This window comes from Lipotes vexillifer, unplaced genomic scaffold (genome assembly GCF_000442215.2).
Source record: "Lipotes vexillifer unplaced genomic scaffold, Lipotes_vexillifer_v1.1 scaffold230, whole genome shotgun sequence".
Lineage (NCBI taxonomy): Eukaryota > Metazoa > Chordata > Mammalia > Artiodactyla > Lipotidae > Lipotes > Lipotes vexillifer.
The window spans coordinates 1,171,989-1,184,774 of NW_006775143.1; positions in this window are offsets into that span (position 1 = coordinate 1,171,989).

Genomic DNA, 12,786 nt, shown 5'->3' on the forward strand with positions numbered 1-12,786 from the left:
GGGGACTAGTGCCTGTGTTGTGGTGTATGAATGAGCCTAGATCTTGTCTCTCTAGTGGGCAGGTCCACGTCTGGTGGTGTGTTTTGGGGTGTCTGTGGACTTATTATGATTTTAGGCAGCCTCTCTGCTAGTGGGTGGGGTTGTGTTCCTGTTTTGCTATATGGTTGGCATAGGTTGTCCAGCACTGTAGCTTGCTGGTCGTTGAGCGAAGCTGGGTGCTGGTGTTGAGATGGAGATCTCTGGGAGATTTTCGCCGTTTGATATTATGTGGGGCTGGGAGGTCTCTTCTTGACGAGTGTTCTGAAGTTGGCTCTCCCACCTCAGAGGCAGAGTCCTGACTCCTGGCTGGAGCAGCAAGAGCCTTTCATCCACTCGGCTCAGAATAAAAGGGAGAGAAAGTAGAGAGAATTAGTAGAAGTAGGAGGAAATAGGAAAGAAAGAAAGAAAGCAAGAAAGAAAGGAGGGAAGGAAGGAAGGAGGGAAGGAAGAAAGAAAGAAAGAAGAAAAGAAAGGAAGAAGGCAAGAAGGAAAGAAAGGAGGGAGGGAGGGAGGAGGGAAGGAAGGAAGGAATGAGGGAAGGAAGGAAAAAATACAGAAAGAAAGAAGATACAGTAAAATAAAATAAAGTATAATAAAGTTATTGAATTAAAAAAATAATTATTTAGAGGAAAAAAAAAAGGGAAGGATAGAACCTTAGGACAAATGGTGGAAGCAAAGTTATAGAGACAAAATCTTACATAGAAGCATACACATATACCCTCACAAAAAGAGGTAAAGTGGAAAAAATCATAAAACTTGCTCTCCAAGTCCACCTCCTCAATTTGGGACGATTCGTTGTCTCAAAAAGGGAAGGAAGGAAGGAAAGATAGAAAGAAGGTAAAGTATAATAGAGTTCTTTAAATTAAAATTAATTATTAAGAAAAAAATTTAAAAAAAAAATGGTCGGATAGAACGCTGGGACAAATGGTGGAAGCAAACCTATACAGACAAGATCTCACACAGAAGCATACACATACACATTCACAAAAAGAGGAAAAGGGGAAAAAATCATAGATCTTGCTCTAGAAGTCCGCCTCCTCAATTTGGGATGATTCGCTGTCTATTCATGTATTCCACAGAGGCAGGGTACATCAAATTGATTGTGTAGCTTTAATCCGCTGTTTCTGAGGCTGCTGGGAGAGATTTCCCTTTTTCTTCTTTGTTCTCACAGCTCACAGGGGCTCAGCTTTCGACTTGGCCCTGCCTCTGCGTGTAGGTCGCTGGAGGGCGTCTGTTTTTTGCTCAGACAGGACTGGGTTAAAGGAGCCGCTGACTCGGGGGCTCTGGCGCTCTCCTACAATACAATATTCTTATACTTTTTCCTTTGGACAGTCTTGTTTACTTCTTCTCTTTATCCCCTGCATACGGTTTCTCTTTATTTTCAAATTTTGGTAAATTTAATGGGTAATAGCTTACTGAAGGGGATGGGTATATATCCAGTAATCTAGCTTTAATAACAAGTAATAAAATAATAATAATGTGATACCTTACATTTATTGAACTATTTCATTTTTCTAAGACATTGTGCTCATCTAGGATTTCAGTGGTTTTAAGAACTGATTTCTGAATTTTCAACAGATGTCTCACCGTTTCACAAATACTTGATTAAAACATCATTTTTACTTGTTCATTTTTCTCTAGATAAATCCTTATTGAGGGCATACTCTGTCTAGAGTCCTGTACTAGGCCTTTAGGAAACATCAAATAATCTATTGCAAACTATAATAACAAGAAGAATGATAAGTAGTAACATGCACCCCAAATGTTGTAAGTCACATTTTATCAAAATGAGAAAACTATGATTCTTAACCCCGGGTGCTAAATTAACTTGTTTCAGTGTAAAAGGTAGCATTCAAGTTCTTTTCTTTTCTTTTTTTTTTAATTGCTATAATGTTTTATTACATTATTTCAGAAATAAATGTAAAATATTTATCAAGTTCTTTTCTTAATCCTGCTCACTTGAAAAATATTTTTGATATTGCCAGGTGCATTGCTGAAAGACTTACTATTTGCAAGTACTTTTCTATGCCCTCAGGACCTCATATCCTACCATAAAAATGTAACTAAAAACAAAAAGGATTCTGAGATTGACCCCCAAATAATGATCTTTTAAAATCTCTTATTCCTATATACTTTTTTGGTTTGTCAGAATACCCCATTATTCATCTAGGAACTAACATTAATTTTTAATTTGATGTCACCAGTTTTTTAAAGAGTCCTCATATTTTCAATGTACATATGACATGTTTGCAAATGAAATGATATAGTGAGGGGGGATCTGCTTCCAAACAATGAGGTTGCAGAAGAGGAGAGATGAAACAGAATTGGCCATCAGTTGACAATTATTGAATCTGGGTGATGAGTTCCTGGGGGTTTATTTTGAACTTTTCCATCATACAAGCATTATATTAAAAACAATCTTTTTTCTTGCTGAGGGGCTTCAAAACAAGTAAACAGCATAATTTGAGTTTATAAAATATATTTGTATTAGTAAAATACTAGGTTTGGTTTGGTTTTGCTTTGTTTTGTTTCTGCATCCAGACACTAAGTAAGATTTGTTTGCAGTTTTGCTACTTGTGGGTGGTGAGAACCACTGTGCTACATCAACACTCTTAGAATTGGGGGTCACCAGCATGACAAGCTGCATTTTATGGAAAGGACAACAGAAGGGCCCAGAAGACTCTATGACTTATCTAAGATCATGCATCCATCTAGGTACAGAGCTGGCACATATACCATATTTCCTAACCTTGAGCTGTCCCTCACCTGTGAGAAAAAGCATGTTGCCCCTTTACAAGTTCAATAATTGAAAGAACAAAAAGGTGTTGTCCTGTAATGAATTGTAAATGAGGTCTCCACACAATAGAACTTTCCTAAGTAAAATGTCACTATCATATTTTCACCACCCAAAGGTCCATGCTGACTCCATGCCCTTGCATGACATCAAACACATTTATAGGCAAAAAGCTATTTCCCATACAAACACAAATTTATAGGGGAACAATCAACAGGCATTTGATGTAGTCAGTGGCAAACAGGAACTATCTGTTGACATTTTTTTGTTATTTTATGTACTCTGTGTGTGTGTTTATGCAATTTTTTTACATTAACTTCTCCTTTAAATATGTCTTCCAGCCAGCTACATAATTGGATTTTCTTTTGTTACAAGAAGTGAACATAAATTACTCCTGTTGGGTGCAGATTAAGTTACAGGATTTTTTCTCTTCTGTCACCGTCAAAACCTGGGTGTCAGAAAGCTTTAATATTTAATGCAGGCCTAATTAGTCTCAGCTGGGCCCAGGGCACTTAGCAAAACCTGACACCAGCCATAAAGTCAAGTTCATTTAGAGAGCATAATTACCAGCTATTTTTATACTGCAATAAATGCCCATAATAGAGTAGCCTTCCTCCTCACCCCCTGATTTTACTAGTAAATTGAAAAATAAAGAAAAAGAAAAGCCTTGATGCCTGGTGACAGTGGACAAAGATTATGTAATTTGGTTCCGGGTCTGACATTTGTGAGATAACTTAAAGAACTTGTGAGTATATAAAAATAGAATCAGAAATGGCTAGATAAACCTGGAGAAGATGGATCTGTAACAAGTTGTTAAGAAAGTTAAGAGATTCATTAGGATAAATTGCTTCCCATAACCAACATTCTGAAAGTAGCTTTTACGTACATCTGACCAGTCATTCAGAAAATGTGTATTGAAGGCCTGTTATGGGCAGGCATCATACTAAGTCCTAGGGTTACGATGGTAAAAAAGAAAAGATTTCTGCTCTTGCAGCATACATTCTAGCAAGGAACCACAGAACTTAAACAAATCACATATTTAATTCCTATTTACACTTGTGATTACTGCTACAGTAGAGAGTCATAAGATGCTATGACAGCAGGGTGACCTGACCCCAACTGAGATTTCAAGAAAAGCTTCCCTGAGGTATGGACATGTTAGCTAAGATCTGGAGAGGGAGAAAGAGTGGAGAGAAACGGGAACAGAGAGAGAAGAGCACAGAGAAGAAGCAGAGCATGTTCATGGAATGAGAGAATGTCTGAGTGATGACTCCCCCAGAGCTCTGGAACTTGAGAGGCTGAAGGAGATGGACAGCAGATGATGCAAACCCCAATAGGCCGTGTTAATGTCCCAATTAAACAATTCATTGTATAGTTTGTTGTAGAATGTCTATCTTACTTGGTATAATGCCTGTCTTATTTCCCTTCAAAACCTGACCTATTATACATGCATCAACTGAGTGAATCCATTGAATCAAGCAAATGATGAATCAAAAAGTACAAAGTCTAATACCCCAAGTCCCACCACTACTTTCTTTCTTTGCTCCATTTTACAATTCAGAAATACCCTGTCCCTCTATGATGTAGTCCTCGGTGCCATCACCTAAGGCAAGTATAATTATTGTCATTTAGACCTAGGGAAGTTGGATTAGTCCAAACTCATTCTACTGCTAGGTGCCAGAGCTGAGACAGAAGAAGGAGAGACTCACATTTACCCAGAAAGGGGGTCTGAATACTGGAGTATGTACCTGGAGAAACACATCTAACCTTACCTCCCACAGCAGTTCTTTCTCTTCCTTCATCCCCTTTTTCCTCTGTCACCCCATCACACCGTCAAGTCCTCAGTTCAGGCCTAGACTTCCTTTACGAGGCTTCCCAACTATTGTAGCTCTCATGAGCCTTTATAATAGGTCAAGTATGAATTACACATTTTATGACTTGACTCTTCATGCCCACCTATAGTTCTTTTATTTTGTCTGATGGTACCTTTCTGCTTTAAATAGAGCATATATCCCATGAGAGTGAAAAGCATATTTTTGTTTTTGTTTTTCCTGCATCCAGTACACAAAGCACAGGAGAAGCTGAATAAACACTCGTTGATGGGTTGATCCCTGGGAGAAACTGCAGCTCCCTGGCCTGAGAGGGAAGGATTCTTATTTTCCTTTTTGTTTACTTACAAGATCAAAAAATTCCCATCAGAGACTGACTGCAGCTGAGTTGATCAGATGAATAGTGATCCCAGGGTAGAAGGGTCTGAGGTGAGAGGGTTTACATCCTTGATTTATCTGAAAAACCTTTCCCAGGCAGAATCTGGGGCAATCACAGGTGACCTTCTGAAACAGCCCTCCTGATGCTATCGATGGCCCTTTAGTGGTCAAATTCAATAACATTTACTCAGTCTTCACCCTGGCTTGAATCTCTGAAGCATTTCTCACTGTTGAACTGCGCCCTCCCCATGCCCCCCATTTTTCGGAATTCCATCCTCTCCCATCTTATCACAAGAATGTTTGATTATGATCCTATTTTTATCTTCTGGGCCTTTCTAGATATGTTTTTTCCCCAAGCCCCCCCCCTTCTTTTATTAACGTACTTAAACAAAATATTTATAGTTTAAAAAGTCAGTAATTCAAGCTTAAAAAAAAAAATGTCCTCCACTCCACTTCTCCCCAGAGTTAACTTCTTTCAACATTTTTTAGTGGTTTCTTCAAGTATTTATCTCTATATTTCTAAGACACAAGGCTATGCTGTTTTATTTGTTTATAAAAATGCTTAGCTGTCTTGAAGTCCTACTATGAAAGAAAAGAATTTGGTTTTCTGACATGATGTGCTGATTAAAATTATTTTGTCCATTCTTCTAATATATTTATATCAACTTTATATTTATATTATTATGACACTATAAACATTGTTCACAGCTGAAACACATAGCATACTATGATTATGTGCTTTGTGTTTTGTGTGTACGTGTGTGTGTGTGTGTGTGTGTGTGTGTATATGTATATATATACACATATAAATTTTCCTGAAATTAAAATGGACTCTTTTTTTTTTGCATTGGCTTACTTTTCCATGTTCTTATCACTAATTCAATCTCAAACATTTTTCTCAATGACTGAAACACATTAGGTAACACCAGCGCATTGGTTCTTTTTCCTTTCCTTTGTCTTGGAGCCTTGAACCAGGAGCCCTCTAATCAGCACTATTAGTACAAAAGCTGCTCACAGCTTTTGACCTAGGATACCCCTCAACCATTATACTGGCACTTGCCTTCACCTCTCTCATGTTGGATTGCCTGTTTCTTGCCTGTGTCTTCCTCCTTGTTGGATTACCTTCTCTTTTAGGTGGCATACATCCTCCTTATAAAGCGTGCATGGGGGTTAAGCTTTTGTGTTCCTCCCTGGATGTCTGAAATATGGTTATTAATATTAAATAATGGTTTGTGTATAGAATTCTAGGTTTGAAATGAATTTCTTTCAGGATTTTTAAGGTATTGCACTACTATCTGGCAGGTTCCAATATTGTTTTTAGAAAGCCTAATGCCATTCTGATTCCCAGTCCTTTTATATATGATTTGTTTTATATCTCTTGGAAGCTTTAAGAATATTTGATTTATTTGTCATGTTCTGAAACGTTATAATGATATGCTTTGATATGCTGGACATTCCATGGGCCCTTGTTGAATTATTTCTTTGGTAAATACCTTCTTTCCATTTTGTCTGTTATCTGTAACTTACTTTAGTCAGATATTAGACTTTATGTATTAATCTCCTTTCCTATTTCCTTCTGTATTTCCTTCTCTCTTATATCTTTTATTTCCTATTTTATATCTGTTTTCTACTTACTTTCTGGGAGATTTTCTTGACCTTAACATTGCACCATTCTTTTAAGTACATATATATGTATACATATTTTTGCTACCATGTTTTCAATTTTCAAGATCTTTTTCCTTTTCTCTATAACATTTTTACAACATATTTTTTGTGTGTTTCTCTTTTTCTTTTCTTGAAGAAAAATATCTTTTTTTTTTCTCAAAGAAAAATATCTTTTTTTACTCTCGAAGGAATGATTATATTTTTCCAGACATTTCTTCCATTTTGCTATTTATATTATTCTTATTTCCTCAGAATTCCTTTTATAATATGTATTTGTTTTGATCTCTTTCATATGAGCTTTAATTTTATATCTGTATTTTATCTCTATCTACTGTCTCTCTAATGTATCTATCTGTCTCACTAAGGAAGTGTCCATGGAGCAGTGTATAGGGGTGCAACTTGTCGACTGGTGGGCTCTACTGAAATGTGGTTGAGCCAGAACCTGGCCTTTATATTGTCAGATGCCTGCTAACATAAGTCTCTTGCACTGGACCAGTCACTTTCCCCAGCAATGAATGTCTGGAGAACATAAGCTTCGTTTCCAGCATTCTGGAAGCCAAGTAGGGGCAGACTTCCATTAATACGTCTGTCTTCCATGCCTTGCCTTTTGACTAGCCTCATTTGTGCCAAGTGTTCCTGAGACTAGAGTCCCTCTGAGTCAACATTTAAGGTACTAAGTCTCCTGTCTTACTTTTTAAAGAGTGGCAGCCTTTTGAAGGAGTTTTTCTGAGGGTCTAACTGCTCAATACCCACACATTCAACCAACCCTCTTATTTCCAGTTTTACCTGTTGTTCCTGACTTCAGAGGTACATGTCACCTGACTATTCCAGATTTCCATGATGCCAATCACTCAGCTTTCTCTGATGGGCTCAGTCAGTCACTACTTACCCATAGGCTTTTACTATTATAATTCCACTGACATTTCTTTTTATCTATCAACTCTTCTCTCATTCTCTTTTACGTCCTAGCTTTCATTCTTTTTTGGTCCATCACTATCATTTTAGTAGGCTTTGAAAAAGAGTGGGGGAAAGTCTGTGTTCAATCTACTGTGTTTAATTCCAAGTCCATAGTTTTCTCTTCCATATTCTGTGTTTCTTTACACAGGCGTTTTGTCACATTGTGCTCAGAGACAACTTGTATGTACAGTCACAGCCCAAACCAGTTCCATTAAACGTACAGTTTTCTTCCAGTTAAAACTCAGATGTTTTGCAAACAGCTCAAGTTTATTGTATCTGAATTAAGATGAACACATCATCCTTCCTGACCACAAAATAAACCCTTGGTTAATATTTAACAGCATAATACAAAAAAGAATTAATCATTTTGCCTTTAAATATGACCAGTAGAACTTGCAAAGCCTCTACTGGAACCTATCTGTCCTTTCTTAGTCAACAAGTGATTACCGAGTACCTCCTGTGTGAACACTGGCTGATAGACAAATAAGACATTTGCTCTGACTTTACAGAGCTCACACTTTCATGAAGGAAACAAAAATGTAAGGAAGAAATTGCCATGTAATGTGATAAATGCCATAATGGAAGGGAGCACAGGGGTGATATGGGCAGGGGAGACTTCCCAGAGAATAGCACCTGAGTGGAATATTGAAGAATGGTTAGACATTCTCCGGGTATTAAAGAACACTTTTAGCTGTAGAGACAGTATGTGCAAGTTATAGGAAGCATAAAGCCTGTGTGGTTCATTCAGAGGAATGGTGAGTAATTCAGTCTTTCTAAAGCCCAGAGTGGGAGGGTTGGATTGATGGAAGAATGAACCAGATACACATCCTAGGCTACCCACGAAGGGCTTTTACTGCTATTGTAAGGAATTTGGGTGCATGCCCAGAATGCTTAATTTTCCATTTGTTAAAGAACATTAAGAAGTCTTCCAGGGGGCTTCCCTGGTGGTTCAGTGGTTAAGAATCCGCCTGCCAAGGCAGGGGACACGGGTTTTGAGCCCTGGTCCAGGAAGATCCCACACGCCGCGAGCAACTAAGCCCATGCACCACAACTACTGAGCCTGCGCTCTAGAGCCCGCGAGCCACAACTACTGAAGCCCATGCACCACAACTACTGAAGCTCGTGTGCCTAGAGCCCGTGCTCCTCAACTAGAGAAGCCACTGCAATGAGAAGCTCACGCACCGCAACGAAGAGTAGCCCCCGCTCTCAGCAACTAGAGAAGGCCCGCGTGCAGCAACGAAGACCCAACGCAGCCAAAAATTAAAAAAGAAAGTCTTCCAGTCTAATACTATACACTTGCATGTTTATACAAACACACACTTAAACACATGTATCCACAAACACACACACTCACATGTATCCTGTGATGGCCACACTTTTGGATTTTTTTATGTACCCTACGTTGGACTAGGTAATGTTATCTGGAAGCAAATGAAGGAAAGGCAGAGATGTCAGGATGTGTGATACAACATAGGCAAAGAGTCACAGCCAGGATAGCCAGCTGAGAGTCTGTTCCATGCACCTTGGTGGGAATCAGCAGAATGCACATATCTGGGGAATCTGAGGCCCCACAGGAACCAACCCCATCTTGCTAACAATTTGGATTGTCTAATTATAATGTGAAGTAAGCTCCTTGCTCCTGGGACTGCCATTCGAAGCTACATGGGCATTCTCAGGGGATAATGCAGAAAGATTTTGTTTATTATTTGGAAATAATCTTTCCAACTCTAGGAAGAAAAGGGACTCTAAAGCATATAGACAAAATGCGTTCCCCTGTTTTCTGGCTTCTGGAAAGAAATGACATACTCAGAATTGGAGGAAGTTCATATCAGGAGACCATGAGGACATTACCAATAATTGGAAGATGATGAAAGAGGAAACCATATGTGTGGATAGCTTTTCATAGTTATAAAATATTTTCATGCCCAGCTTTTAATTTGATGCTTACAACATTGTGAGAGAGCAGTTTGCATCATTCCTACCTTTACACATAAAGTACATTCCAAGAAGCTGAAATTTGCTCAGGACCACACAAGTAGAATGCCACTGAGCCTGAGTTGGTATCCTAAGTCTCAGGTCTAGTGTTCTAGATCTACCCATCTTTGCCCCAGTTTTCTCTCTTACTGGGCATAGGTATGTGGACTTTGATTTGGGCTGTGAGGATTCAAAATGGGTGTTGCTTACCTCACAGTTTTTTGGCAGCCATGGTAGCTGACTCCAGGACTATTTTATAAGACATATACTGTTCCTGAGACCACATCTGCAAGTTTATTAAAGTTGTTAGAGCTTACATGCATTGGCCTTTTATGACAGCAGACAACAAGGGATTGAAGATGGGGCAGGAGGGAGGATAATTGACGTGTGGGCCTGTTGGTCTTTCCCCAGGCCATCTGGGAGCTTAAATAGCCAACAGTTAATTAAAAATAAACTGACACTTTACTTTAAGGATAGTTTTAATAACCATTTATAAATGTTACATTAAAAATTCATACACTGTTATCAACTCCTGCTAAGGATTTACAGCACAATGAAGGTGTTATGAATGTTTTATAGGTACTGGGGAAAAGGTTCTTTCTGTAGAGATATTTTCAGAAGACTATTTGTCTTTTTCAGGCCACAATATAAGTACTTAAGACGACAGCAGCTTGTGGAATAAAAACAGCTCCCAAAGTTCAGGCTGCAATCTTGTCCACATACTTCTAACTGCCTGCAGCTCTTTCCTTAGGTATAGTGTGTTCTTACCAGAGTGTGTGTTCCAAGTCATGGATGATATAGGGAGGAAAAACAAGCTGGCAGTGACAACTCAAAATGTATGAGTGAAACCACCACCCAAAAGATCTTGCATGTCACTGGTGGAGAAAATGAATAGAAACTGAAGATGTGATATAAGAATTGACTAGAAAGTTATCATATCTGGTGACCCACAGACTCCACTAAGCAAGTATCTATTTCTGCTTTTGGAAATTCTGTTGTACCCTGAAGCACTAGATTCATATCTGCTCTACTTTGGTCACATCCTGTGAGTCTGTGTAAAATCCCTACAAGTTGCAGACATAGTTTTTGACCATGAGTTTGGATATACCTGGGTTCATTTTACAAATGGCAATTGAGCAGAAGTTAGGCTCAGAACTAGGGACAAGTCTCTTCCAGCTGCTACTTTTTTTTTTTTTTTTTAATCTTCAGGCAGGAGCCATGAAGCTGCATATATTGCAGGGATTGAGGAAGAGAACCCCAAACTGTCTGCATCACCGTTAACAAGTTGAAAGTACATTTCCTTGTTCATGGGCCACAAATTACAAACTTTATCTCTTGGCTATTTAGGGTTTGTGATGTTATACAATGCATGACTGGATTTTGAAGCCCTGGATAGTTGCCTCCAGTGATGGCCCAGCTTTCCAGGTAAAGCCAAAGGAACAGAAGTATTGGGTTAGGCAAAAGGTTTGTTCGGTTTTTTCATAAGATGGCTCTAGTAGCACTTAGTTGTCTTTAACTTCATTCAGAACAATTTTGTTAGATTGTATTGTGATAGCTGTCTTATCAGTGTGCATTTAAAAAAAAAAACTTATCAAAACTGGTGAAGTTTTGTGTAGCCATTTTAATATTGAAGATGGAAGAAAACAACATTTTTGGCATATTATGCTTTATTATTTCAAGAAAGGTAAAAGTGCTACTGAAATGCAAAAACAGATTTGTGCAGTATATGGAGAAGGTGCTGTGACTGATTGAACACGTCAAAAGTGGTTTGCGAAGTTTTGTGCTGTGAAGATTTCTCGCTGGACGATGCTCCATGGTTGGGTATACCAGTTGAAGTTGATAGCGGTCAAATCATGACATTAATTGAGAACAATCAACATTATACCATGCAGGAGACAGCCAACATACTCGAAATATCCAAATCAAGCACTGAAAATCATTTGCACCAGCTTGGTTATGTTAATCACTTTGATATTTGGGTTCCACGTAAGTTAAGCGGAAAAAAACCTTCTTGACTGCATTTCTACATATGATTCTCTACTTAAGCGTAACGAAAACATTCCATTTTTAAAACAAATTGTGACAGGAGATGAAAAGCGGATACTATACAATAATGTGGAACAGAAGAGATCGTGGGGCAAGTGAAATGAACCACCACCAACCAAACCAAGGGCTGGTCTTCATCCAAAAGAAGGTGATGTTGTGTATATGGTGGAATCAGAAGGGAGTCCTCTATTATGAGCTCCTTCTGGGAAACCAAATGATTAATTCCAACAAGGACTGCTCCAAATTAGACCAACTTAAAGCAGCACTCCACGAAAGGCATCCAGAATTAGTCAACAGACAACGCATAATCTTCCATCAGGATAATGCAAGACCACATGTTTCTTTGATGACCGGGCAAAACTGTTACAGCTTGGCTGGGAAGTTCTGATTCATCCACCGTATTCACCACATTGCACCTTCGGATTTCCATTTATTTCGGTCTTTACAAAATTCTCTTAACGGAAAAAATTTCAATTCCCTGGAAGACTGTAAAAGGCACTTGGAAGAGTTCTTTTGCTCAAAAAGATAAAAAAAAAATTGGGAAGGTGGAATTATGAAATTGCCTGATAAATGGCAGAAGGTAGTGGAACAAAAGTGTGAATACCTTGTTTAGTAAAGTTCTTGGTGAAAACGAAAAATGTGCCTTTTATTTTTACTTAAAAACTAAAGGAACTTTTTGGCCAACCCAATAGAAACCAGTGGTACATTTTTTTTTAAAAGGGTTTTTTTTTTATTGAGAACGTTTAGGTTCTGTTCTCTTAGCAAGTTTCAATTATACAATACAGTGTTATCAGCTATACATCAGCCTCAGACCTTATTCATCTTAAAGCTGAAAGCTGTACTCTTTTACCAACCTCTCCCTATTTCTCCCATTCCCCAGCTCCTGGCAACCACTTTTCTACTCTCTGTTTCTATGGGTTTGACTTTTTCTTTAAGATTTCACATATAAGTGTTACCATGCAGTACATTTATTTTTATTTCTCTATTTTCCTTTTAGTTCTGTAAGTACAGGTCAGAGTTATCTGAACTTCTTGATAGGGAACTTATGGACTGTGAACTAAATCTAGCTCTTGAAGCCATTCCAAATGATCAAAATATCAGCAG